Below are 11,337 nucleotides of genomic sequence, written 5' to 3' on the forward strand. Positions count from 1 at the left end.
ACCTAGGAGCCGCTTCCGGCCGTAGGGTGATGAGGCTAGCGCAGCGGCCTGTGCGCATGCTCAGAAAACGGTGGCTGTTTTAATTTTCTTTTCCCTGGTCCCCAACCCGGGACACTCGGAGTTCCAGGCCTCCGCGCCCGCGCCCGAGGGCGCCCTCTCCGAAACGGCCACTTGCTCTCCGTTCCTCCTCCGCTTGCCTGTGTGTCAATCAACACACACTGCCGCTTGCTTGACAGCGCTGTGCTGAGTAGTAGGACACGAGGTATTGGGATTCTTCCTGTTGCTGTAAACTCTTATTTCTGTATAGCGCTTACACAGCGTTTGCACCTTTGTGATCTCGTGCAACACTTACTGGGCACCTACCGTGTTCGCCGCCCTGTGCTGGATGCTGCGTCCACAGGGACACTCCCGGCCTCAAAGGGTTGGAGTGGGCGCGCAGATCACGATGTGAAAACGCACATGCACATCTTCCGGCCCCACCGCAGAACCGGGGTCCTCCCGGCGCCGCGGGCTGAGGCCAGCCAATGAGAGGCACGCGGAAGGGCTGCAAGTCTGAAGCGCTCAGAAGATGAGACGATATGATGGACCGACGGACTCAAGGACAGAGAGGCCGAGAGATTCGGGGGCCTGTGAGAGTAAGATGTTAATGTGGGTACACGGATATTTTCACTGTACGATTCTTTCCTCGTTACTGTTTATCTGAAATTTTTAATTATGAAGTGCTGGGGGAGGAATTTTTTTAAATCATCCAGAATTGGGGACATGCGGTCGGATGTTAAGGGGGCAAATGCAGTATGAGTGTAAGGAGGTGGAGAAAATAATATTATCTTAGGAGCAGGCACCAGAATTCTTGGGGTGGGGAGAGAACACTGGAGGGGGTGGATCTTGCTGCATTTGGAGAGAGCCCCCTGGAGTGGGAGGTCGGCGGGGGCCCAGATGGGGAAGTACTGTGAGCTCCAGGGCGGGTGAGACCCCGCAGGTAGCTGAGATGAGGTGGGCTCCTTAGGGCATCCTCGTGGCTCCGTGGGAGGAGACATTTCCGCCCAAAGGGGAATTAATCCGTAGGAGAATTATTTCCACTCTATCCTGGGGGAGATTTCCCACCCCCACGGTCCCCAGTGGGAACCCCACAACCTCTCAGTCCTGGGGGAAGCTCTCCCACCCACTTTCGCTGGCAGGAACCCGACTCAGGGGCAGTGTTCTGAGGGTAAGGTCGCTGGGGCCCCAGGACCGCCCCCCAAGTGCGGGAGGGCAGAGGCAGGGGCAGAGGAACACAGAAGGAAGCCCCTCAACATTTGGGATGGGAATGCAGGGACCCCTAAGGACTGCAGACTTGGGGTGTCACAGCAGTTTCGCCCAGATCTCCAGGCCGAAGGAGCACTGATTAACGTGTGGATTACACCCCATCAGCCCTGCCTACGCCAATTACAAACTAACCTACTCAGGGGTCCAGCAGTCCTATGACTGGGAAGATGTCCAACAGACAGACTCACCCAAGGCCATGGTTGTCCCTGAAGTCTTGTTAGAATTGCAAAAAAATTGCACACCTGAAACTCATAGAAAGTTATATGTCAATTACATCTCAATAAAAAAATACAATAAGATTAGGGAAAAAACTGCAAAAAATTGGAAACAGCCCAGTGTCTATGAACAGGGCAGTGGCCACAGGAATGACAGTCTGTCCGGGCTGTAAACAAGAACACAGAAGGCTCTGTGTCTGATGCAAACAAGGGAAGAAAGCAAGAGCAGGACCGCGTGTGGGGTGTGCTACCATTTCTGTTAAAGGGGGGCAGGGCAGGTATATTCATATTTGTTAGTAGTTGCTCACTAAACCTTAGAAAGTATGTGTACACAAAAAACTAAGACCCATGATTAATACGTGCAGAGGAGTGAAAACTGTATGATTGTGGGCAGGGGTGGGATGAAGACTTTTTAAAAAATAAACTTTATTATTTTAACAGTCTTAGATTTACAGAGAATTTGCAAAGATGGTAGAGTTCCCAGAATGCCCGCCCCCAGTTTCCTGTTATTAACATCCTAGGTTAGTATGGTACCTTTGTTACATGAAGGAAACAGTGTTGACAGGATATTGACTGAACTCCATCTTGATTCAGATTCCCTTAGTTTCTCCCTTTTTCTGTTCAAGGTTCCCTTCAGGATCCCACATTACTTTTCACGATCACGTGTCCTTAAGCCCTTCTTGGCTGGGACACTTCCTCAGGCTTTCCTTGATCTTTGACGGCCTTGATCGTTTTTCAGGAAGACTGGTCAGCCGTTTTGTAGAATGTCCCTCAGTCTCGGTATTTGTCTGATGTTTTTCTAGGATGAAGACCTTTGAATACTTGAAAAAAAACCCTAAGCTGTGTTAATCTAGTACCTATTTAAAATTTAAATATATTAATTTAGAAGACAAACTGCAGAAACTAAAAAGAAGAAATCGGGGAGGGGAGGAGGGGAAGGGACAGGAGGAAGGAAAAGAGGAGGGGAAGGTGAAGAGGAGGAGGAGGAGCGGGGAGAGGAGGAGGGCGAGAAGGAGGGAGAGGCTCCCGTGTCACATGTCCTGCCCGGAGCTCCCACGATTTCCCGGCTCCCAGGCCTGTTGCCGGGCGGCCGCGAGGGGGCGCCTTGCCGAGGGTCCCCGCCAACACCCAGCGGGCTCCCGGCGCCCGAAGGCAGGAGAAGGGAGGCGGGGGCGTCCGTTTGGTTCTAGAGTTGCTATGGGCCTGAAGCCCTGAGATGGGGGAGGGGGTGGGGCGTGGGGGGAGGGGCAGGAGGGGAAGAGGGTACGCGGCGTGGGGCTGGGGGGCCGCCGCTCGGCCAGGCTCGAACACAGTGACTGCGCCCCGACCGCGTGCGGGGTACCAGGCTGGGCACACGCAGGGGTGACCACCATCGTCATCCAGCCGGTATATGGAGGGTAGACAACCAGAGCTGGGGGTGGCGGGGGTGGGGGTGGGGATATTCCGCTAAATAAAATGTCTCCATTTCTTAAATGCGTGTGCCACCGATTTTCAACACACTTTTCTGAGCGTGTCGGTACAATGAAACACACACACGTGCTTCCTTACTGCCTCGAGAGAGCTTGTGCTCCTGCAGACTCTGGCAGGTGCCTGGTCCCCACTTGGCACCTCGTAGGTGCTGTGCAGGGAACCGCCGGCTGGTTGAGCCCTGATGGAGTCCAGAGTAAAGGGTGGTCGGTGCTACATGCCCACCGAGGTCGCAGGCGCAAAGTCTCCTGCAGGCGGTGATCCCCAGGCCTGGCTAGTGGTGAGTGACCGACGGCCGTGGACTGGCAGGGGGGTGAAAGGGCCTCAGGTTGTGCCTGCGCTGGGCTCCCAGAATAAGCCCTTCCCACCTCCTGGTTTTTGCCCGAGCTGTTCTCTCGGCTTGACATCTCCTGCTGTGACGGAGATCTCTTCCTCGCCCTTCTTCAAGTCAAGGTCACCTGCTCTGCGAAAACCTGATCTCCATTTCCTTCTTCATCGGCTTCTCCTCCAGCCCCCGCCCACCCCACCTCATCCTGGCTATACGCTTTCCCTGTGGCGGCTCCTTGACTCCAACAACAACCTAAAGGGGTCAGTGTAACTATTGCCCTACATTTACCAATGCGCAAACTCCAAAGAGATTAGGCGACCAGCCGAGGTCGAACGGCTGTTGGCAGCGGAGGCAGGACTCCATCCCGAGTCAGATGGCAACGCAGGCCTCTCAACCATCGATTCCCCCGCCCCCAGCAGCAGTTTCCAAAAGTGTTTCGTCATGGGCACCCCCTGAAATAATTTTGGAAAAAGTCTGTACACCTCCTGGCATAATGTTAAATTGATATCTAAACTTTATCATTCTAAGTTCAAACAGTTACACACTATGTCATTTCCAGCAGATTGTATATGCTGATATTTTAACAACAAAACTGCACATATGATTTTTTTTTTTTTTTATGTGGGCCGTGAGCACAGCATGGCTGCCACTAGAGGTGTAGGTCCACACCAGGAGCCAAACCCAGGCCCTGGAAGTGAGGTACGCTGAACTTAACCACTAGGCCACTGGGGCTGGCCCTTTAAATTTTTTTTTTTTTTCAGTTTATAATAGTTTACAACATTGTGAAATTTCACTTGTACATTATTTCTTCTCTGTCACCACCTAAGTGCACCCTTTCACCCCCTGTGCCCACCCCCCCACCCCCCTTGCCCTGGTAACCATTGAACTGTTTTCTTTGTCCACGTGTTTGCTTATATTCCACATGTGAGTGAAATCATCTGGTCTTTGTCCTTCTCAGACTGGCTTATTTCGCTTGGCATTGTTCCCTCCGGGTCCATCCATGTTGTTGCAAATGGGATGCATTTGTCCTTTTTATGGCTGAGTAGTATTCCATTGTATATATACAGACCACATCTTCTTTATCCAATCATCAGTTGATGGGCAGTTGGATAGTTTCCATGTCTTGGCTGTTGTGAATAGTGCTGCGATAAACATAGGGGTGCATATGTTACTTTGGAGTGTTGATTTCAAGTTGTTTGGGTAGATACCCAGTAGTGGGATAGCTGGGTCTATGGTAGTTCTATTTTTAGTTTTTTTGAGGAATCTCCATAGTGTTTTCCATAGTGGCTGCACCAGTTTGCATTCCCACCAGCAGTGTATGAGGGTTCCCTTTTCTCCACATCCTCTCCAACATTTGTTATTTTTAGTCTTAGTGATTATAGCCAGTCTAACAGGTGTAAGGTGGTATCTTAGTATAGTTTTGATTTGCATTTCCCTGATGGTTCGTGATGTTGAACATCTTTTCATGTGTTTATTAGCAATCTGTATATCTTCTTTGGAAAAATATCTGTTCATCTCCTCTGCCCATTTTTTGAACAGACTGTTGTTTTATGGTTCAGTTGTGTGAGCTCCTTATATGTTATGGAGATTAACCCCTTATCGGATACATGTTTTGCAAATATTTTCTCCTAATTGGTGGGTTGTCTTTTTGTTTTGATCCTAGTTTCTTTGGCTTTGCAGAAGCTCTTTAGTCTGATGAAGTCCCACTTGTCTACTTTTTCTTTTCTTTCTCTTGTCTGAGAAGACATGGTATTTGAAAAGATCCTTTTAAGTTCGATGTCAAAGAGTGTACTACCTATATTATCTTCCAGGAGTTTTATGGTTTCAGGACTTATCTTCAAGTCTTTGATCCATTTTGAGTTTATTTTTGTGTATGGCGTGAAATAGTGGTCTACTTTCATTCTTTTGCATGTGGCTGTCCAGTTTTCCCAACACCATTTATTGAAGAGACTGTCTTTTCTCCATTGTATGGTCTTGGCACCTTTGTCGAAGATTTTAGCTGTCCATATACGTGTGGTTTTATTTCTTGGCTTTCAGTTCTGTTCCATTGATCTGTGTGTCTGTTTCTGTACCAGTACAATGCCGTTTTGATCACTATAGCTTTGTAGTATATTTTGAAGTCAGGGACTGTGATGCCTCCAGCTTTGTTCCTTTTTCTCAGTATTGCTTTAGCAATTCGGGGTCTTTGGTTGCCTCATATGAATTTTAGGATTCTTTGTTCTATTTCCGTGAAGAATGTCATTGGGATTCTGATTGGGATTGCATTGAATCTCTAGATTGCTTTGGGTAGCATGGACATTTTAACTATGTTTATTCTTCTGACCCATGTGCGTGGAATCTCTTTCCATATGTTTATATCATCATCTATTTCCTTCAATAATGTCCTATAGTTTTCATTGTGTAAGTCCTTCACCTCCTTAGTTAAATTTGTTCCTAGGTACTTTGTTCTTTTTGTTGTGATTGTAAATGGAATTGTATTCTGGAATTCTCTTTCTGTAAGTTCGTTATTAGAGTACAGAAATGCAACTGATTTTTGTAAGTTGATTTTGTACCCCGAAACTTTACTGTAGTTGTTAATTATTTCTAATAATTTTCTGATGGATTCTTTAGGGTTTTCTACATAGAAGATCGTGTCGTCTGCAAACAGCAAGAGTTTCACTTCTTCATTCCCTATTTGGATTCCTTTTATTCCTTTTTCTTGCCTAATTTCTCTGGCCAAAACCTCCAGTACCATGTTGAGTAAGGGTGGTGATAGTGGGCATCCTTGTCTTGTTCCTGTTCTCAGAGGGATGGCATTCAGTTTTTCCCCATTGAGTATGATGTTGGCTGTGGGTTTGTCTTATATGGCCTTTATTATTCTGAGGTAATTTCCTTCTAGCCCCCTTTTGTTATGAGTTTTTATCATAAATGGCTGTAGGATCTTGTCAAAAAAATTGCATATATGATTTTTTAACATGCATCCAGTGAACTCGAGATAGCCTACGGATTCCATACAAACCATAATCTAATTTAAATATACATAATAAGCTCCTCTTTAACACAAGTTTACATTTATTTTCCTCCCTTAACTCATATTTCCATTCTACTTCCCCCTACAGAATTTTATCCTCATACAACACATATTTTATGTCTGCATGTCTGTTATTGATCACCCTAACATGCATCTCAGCAATAAAAATATATACATAAATTGAAATTTTTTTGTTTCCTGTGACCATAAGGGTCTAAGTGTCAAAATTTTCTTCTAAATTGACATATCATTATTTTTATTAGTATACAATTAGTCAAAAATTATAAATTTATTTATAGATTTGAAGAATAATTATTAAATGGAAAAACATAAAATTTTATCAAAAACAAATACCCGCGAGATAGATGCGATTTTCTAATCCCACTTCGTTCGTGTGTGGGTCACCAGCTATTACTTTTTGCTAGAATGAGGTGGGGTTCAGCATGAATTCTGTTCATATTTTTTGTATTTACAGATGTAAAAATGTTGAGAAACTTTGTTCACATGAAGTAAAAAAGAATGGAAAGAGTTTTGTTTCAGTACTAAAACTTAATTCCTTAAATAATTTCAGGGGGCCGGCCTGGTGGCGCAGTGGTTAAGTGCGCACATTCCACTTTGGCGGCCGGGAGTTCACCGGTTCAGATCCCAGGGGTGGACATGGCACCGCTTGGCAAGCCATGCTGTGGTAGGCGTCCCACATATAAAGTGGAGGAAGACGGGCACGGATGTGAGCTCAGGGCCAGTCTTCCTCAGCGAAAAGAGGAGGATTGGCAGCAGATGTTAGCTCAGGGCTAATCTTCTTCCTCAAAAAAAAAAACAACAACAACAATTTCAGGTTATATCCTAAAAAGTCACTTCTCATCCCTCTATCAGCTGGTTAGGTCCTCTTCCGGTTTTGAATTGGAAGCCACAGTCATTGGTCATTAGAGACTTTCACTGTCTCAACTTGTAAACCAGTGTTTTCAGTCGAACATTCCCTTTATTTGCAGTGCTGGAGGTTTTCGCACCCAAGTAGTGAGATCCTGAAGGTGGCAGAAGAGCACATGGGAAAGGGGAGATCAGAAATGAGCCATGGCCTGACCCCCCCGACAGCAGCTTGTGTTCCACTTGATCAATATTAGGACATTTTTATGGACCTCTGGGGTACATGTCCAAGTGACGTTTGATGGGGCTTAGATTTGATCTGATAGGCAGTAGAGGTTGTTGTAAGCCCATTTTACAGAAGGTAAGTGTATGAGCGTGAGAGTGTGTGTGTGTGTGTGTGTGTGTGTGTGTAGAGGGCTCAGGGCTGCCTGAGCAGAGTAACTTAATGGAAACTTGTGAGTTAGCCGTCTCCCATGGCACTGGATGGACCCCGGCAGCGAGACCACCTGGGAAACCCATGAAACAGTCCTGGCCGAGGGTGATGAAAGTAGGTCCTGGGAGATGGTTGCAGAGACCAAGAGGAGGGAGCCACGTGGAGACAGAGTCTACAAGAGCAGCCAGGCCTTGGGTCTGCTTAACTGCCAAGCACAAAGAGGGAAGCAAAGTCACTCCAAATTAGGATGAGCAAGGTCCAGAAACATCCGGTGCTACCACCAGGCAGGAAGACAGCAAAGAGGGGGCCTGTTTGGGGGAACCCAATAAACTCCGTTTTTGTACATTTTGTATTACGCAAATAAGTGTGCTCATTATAAAATACGTACACACATACAAACTGTATCAGTCAGCTATTCCCACACTGCGCTGGTGCTGCTTAACAAGTCACCCCAAACATAATGGTTTAAAGAACAAGTGTGCTTTTAAAAAATAGCTTTATTGAAATATGATTCACATCCTATACAATTCACCCATTTAAAGCGTACAATTCAATGGCTTCTGTGTACAGCCATTTAACAACAGGGATGCGTTCTGAGAAATGCGTCGTCATTAGGCAATTTCGTCGTCGTGTGAACATCAGAGAGTATACGTACACACACCTAGAAGGCAGAGCCTCCTACACACCTAGGCTACATGGTACTAATCTTACGGGACCACTGTCGTATATTTGGTCCATCGTTGTGGTTCATGACTGTATGTATTACATCGTTTTTTGAAATTGTGGTAAAATATATATAACACGAAATCTACCATTTTAACCATTTTTAGGTGCCCAGTTCAGTGGCATTAAGTACATTCTCAATGTTGTGCAAGTCTCAACTATTTCGAAAACCTTTTCATCCCCCGAAGCCGAAACTCTGTACCCATTAAGTAATTAACTCCCCATTCGCCTCTCCCTCCAGCCCCTGGTAGCCTCTGGTCTACTTTCTATGGATTTGCCTATTCTAAATATTTCACACAAATGGAATCAGACAATATTGGTCCTTTGTGTCTGGCTGACTTCACTCAGCATAATGCTTTCCAGGTAAGTGTGTATTTTTCTTGCTCCTGGGTATGTGAGTTACTGGGCTAGCTCCAGGCTGAGGTTGGGCTCAGTTCTGCTTGTCACATCTCCACGTTCTCCTTGGACCAGCCTTTCCCTGGGATGTATTCTTCTCACTGGGGGTCACAGCATCCCAAGAGACCAAGCTCTGCCAAGTAAGCACATTGAAGGTGTCTGCTCTGGGTGCCTCCGTTGAGTTCCATTGGCCAAACCAAGTCACCTGGCCAAGTTCAACATCCCTGGGGCTGGGAAATGTACTCGGCCCACGGTGGGAGAGGCTGTAAAGCCAGGGCGAGGGAGAGAGTGAAGAACTGAGCACTCTTCCCACCCTCGCCCCTCAACATATTGTCCTGTGACTGACTTTCCCCACTCAACAATAGCTGGAAACTCTTTCCCTGCCAATACACGTAGATCTTCCTGTTCTTTCTAACCACAACAGACTGTCTCTGAGAAGACGAGATCAGGACACAGACGCCAACAAAAAAGACCATGTGAAGACGCGGGAGGAAGACGGCCACCTGCAAGCCGCGAGAGAGGACTCAGAAGAAACCAACCCTTTTAACACCCTGATCTGGGCCTCCCAGTGCCCAGAACTGTGAGAGAACAAATTTCTCTTGTTTAAGCCCCACAGTCTGTGGTCCTTAGTGATGGAGCCCGAGCTGCTCTAGGCCTTCTAATTCTAGAACATCGAATTCTTCCCAGTTAGGAACAAATACAGTAGCAAACATTCCTGTGCATGTTGACAGTGGAAGTCTAAGGAGCTTGTGGACAGCCTGAAACTATGTTCTGTCCTGAATTTGGGCAGGTTTTCTGTTTCACCCCCAGAAGCTCCAAGATTTGTCTGTGTTGGGGGTGTTCACGGGTGTTAAGAGCTGGGACTTTTGTTTTCACCCCTGACCTCTCCCTGAGCTTCCCTCCCACCCACGGGTCACTGTCTCCATCGGCTCGGCGGGGGTCACAACCCCATAGTGGGCTGCATCTGAGCTGGCCGCGGCCCACAGCCTGTCTTTCCTCTCACGGTCCTCTGCGGTCGCTGCTCCAGTGGGAGGGAAGTCAGGGTGAGTGGCTTCCAGAATCCATGCTCACTGTGACTCTCATCAGCTTTCCAGTCCTCTCTGCTTAAAAAAAAATAAAACTCTAGAGGGAGTCCAGAGGGCAGGTGAGGGGAGAGGTTATTGGGGAAAGAAGGAGGCTGGGCAGAAAGGCCCCATTTCAGGAGAAAGTTCTCCTGTGGTACTTTGAGAGGCAGCAAAGGGTTCCCAGGCCTGGCCCCTTCCCAACCAGGACTGGGGGTGGTGTAGGACCCCGCTGTGGCCCACGTGTCTCCTCTCAGTATTCTGGCTGTGACAAGCCAGAAGCGAGGGTGCAGCCAGCTGGGCAAGTTCAGGGAGGCCGAGTGCAGGGCGGGAGGAACAGCCAACAGTTCTTTTGTCATCTATCCAGGGCAGCGAAAGGCCACGTCCTCCCAGCTCCATTTGTGACTGGACGAGCGGACCGCACCGTGTGAGTCAGCCTGTTGTGGAAGCGTCTGAGAGTCATTGCTCTGACTGTGCTGACGAAGCACAGAGAAGAAGGAAGGCCTGACCCCTGCCAGCCCGGATGTTCCCTGAGGGCCTCTTGCTCTTCTCCACACTGTGGCCAGAGGCCTCTGTCACAGGCATTAATCTGGGCTTGTCTGTGTCCTGCCTAACAGCTTCAGGAGGAAGTCACCCTGTGCCCCAGCGCCGAGGCCTGCCCTCTGGAACTTGTCTCTTTGAGGTCCTCACCACGCCTCCAGCCCTGGGCTGGGCCAGGACACCCGGCTCTGTATTCTCACAGCTCTTGCTCCCCTGACCTTAACACTCATCCCAGCTGGAGGTTGGAGGTCGTGACTCCTCCTTTGCTGTCTTTCCCAGTGGAGTGTAGGCCCCTCCACAGCGGGGGCCAAGCTGTAGGCTGTGCAGAGCCCACGGCGGGCCCACCGGCATTTGATGATGACAGGAAGCGCTCCTCACATTCCACTGTAACTGCACGTCTTTCTTTGAGGGCAGACCTGCAGTTGGTTCATTTCTATATCCTCAGCTTTTACTCTGATCAAAGACCTGGCTCCTCATTCCAAAGGTGTGTGGGCTCTGATTTCAGTGACCAGGTAGGCCTTTCCGTGACCTGGCCGGGAACGGGCTCCAAGGTCCATCGCCCATGCTCCACATGCGGTGTGGGGAGCACAGCAAGGTCTCCTACCCTGAGGGAAGGAAAGGGTTACAGCACTCACCTCTCAGGGCCCTCCCACTCCACCCCCTGCGACAGGTGAGACAGATGAGGGTAGTGGGTGTGGTCCCAGCAGCCCTGGGGCCCCAAGGAGCCGGGCCTCTCCTTCCAGGTTTAGATCTGGAACAGGGCCATGGTTTTGTCCACAGTTCCAACAGGTGTAATGGCAATGTCAGGGGGTCACAGTGAGTGTCCTGGCTCCCCCGGCTGTGTTGAGACACAGAGCCATGAGGCCCCCTTCTTCACAGGTCTCATGGGTGTCGTGGTTCCTCCCTGAGGCAGCCAGGGGCTGGGCTGCTTGAACATCAATCCTTTCAAATCATATCATTAAAATCTACTCCCACACCTGTATTTCAAAGATAAC

At 48.4% G+C, this 11,337-nt stretch overlaps 2 long non-coding RNA genes across 3 annotated transcripts; one reads left to right on the forward strand and one right to left on the reverse strand.

Annotated features, from left to right (window-relative positions):
- Nucleotides 1-22: 22 nt before the first annotated feature.
- Nucleotides 23-2,700, reverse strand: LOC138915446 (uncharacterized). Its single transcript, XR_011421390.1, has 3 exons — nucleotides 2,055-2,700; nucleotides 1,494-1,547; nucleotides 23-627 (listed from the first exon to the last, which is right to left on the reverse strand). It is a non-coding gene; the product is annotated as an uncharacterized lncRNA (long non-coding RNA).
- LOC111775024 (uncharacterized) lies at nucleotides 221-11,324 on the forward strand. Of its 2 annotated transcripts, none has more exons than XR_002810456.2 (4): nucleotides 221-648; nucleotides 8,587-8,708; nucleotides 9,166-9,321; nucleotides 10,170-11,324. It is a non-coding gene; the product is annotated as an uncharacterized lncRNA (long non-coding RNA). The 2 variants fall into 2 exon arrangements; XR_002810457.2 differs by having other exon boundaries at nucleotides 521-648; nucleotides 9,166-9,784.
- The last annotated feature ends 13 nt before the right edge of the window (nucleotides 11,325-11,337 follow it).

The sequence above is a fragment of the Equus caballus genome, chromosome 9, assembly GCF_041296265.1.
Source record: "Equus caballus isolate H_3958 breed thoroughbred chromosome 9, TB-T2T, whole genome shotgun sequence".
NCBI classification, from domain to species: domain Eukaryota; kingdom Metazoa; phylum Chordata; class Mammalia; order Perissodactyla; family Equidae; genus Equus; species Equus caballus.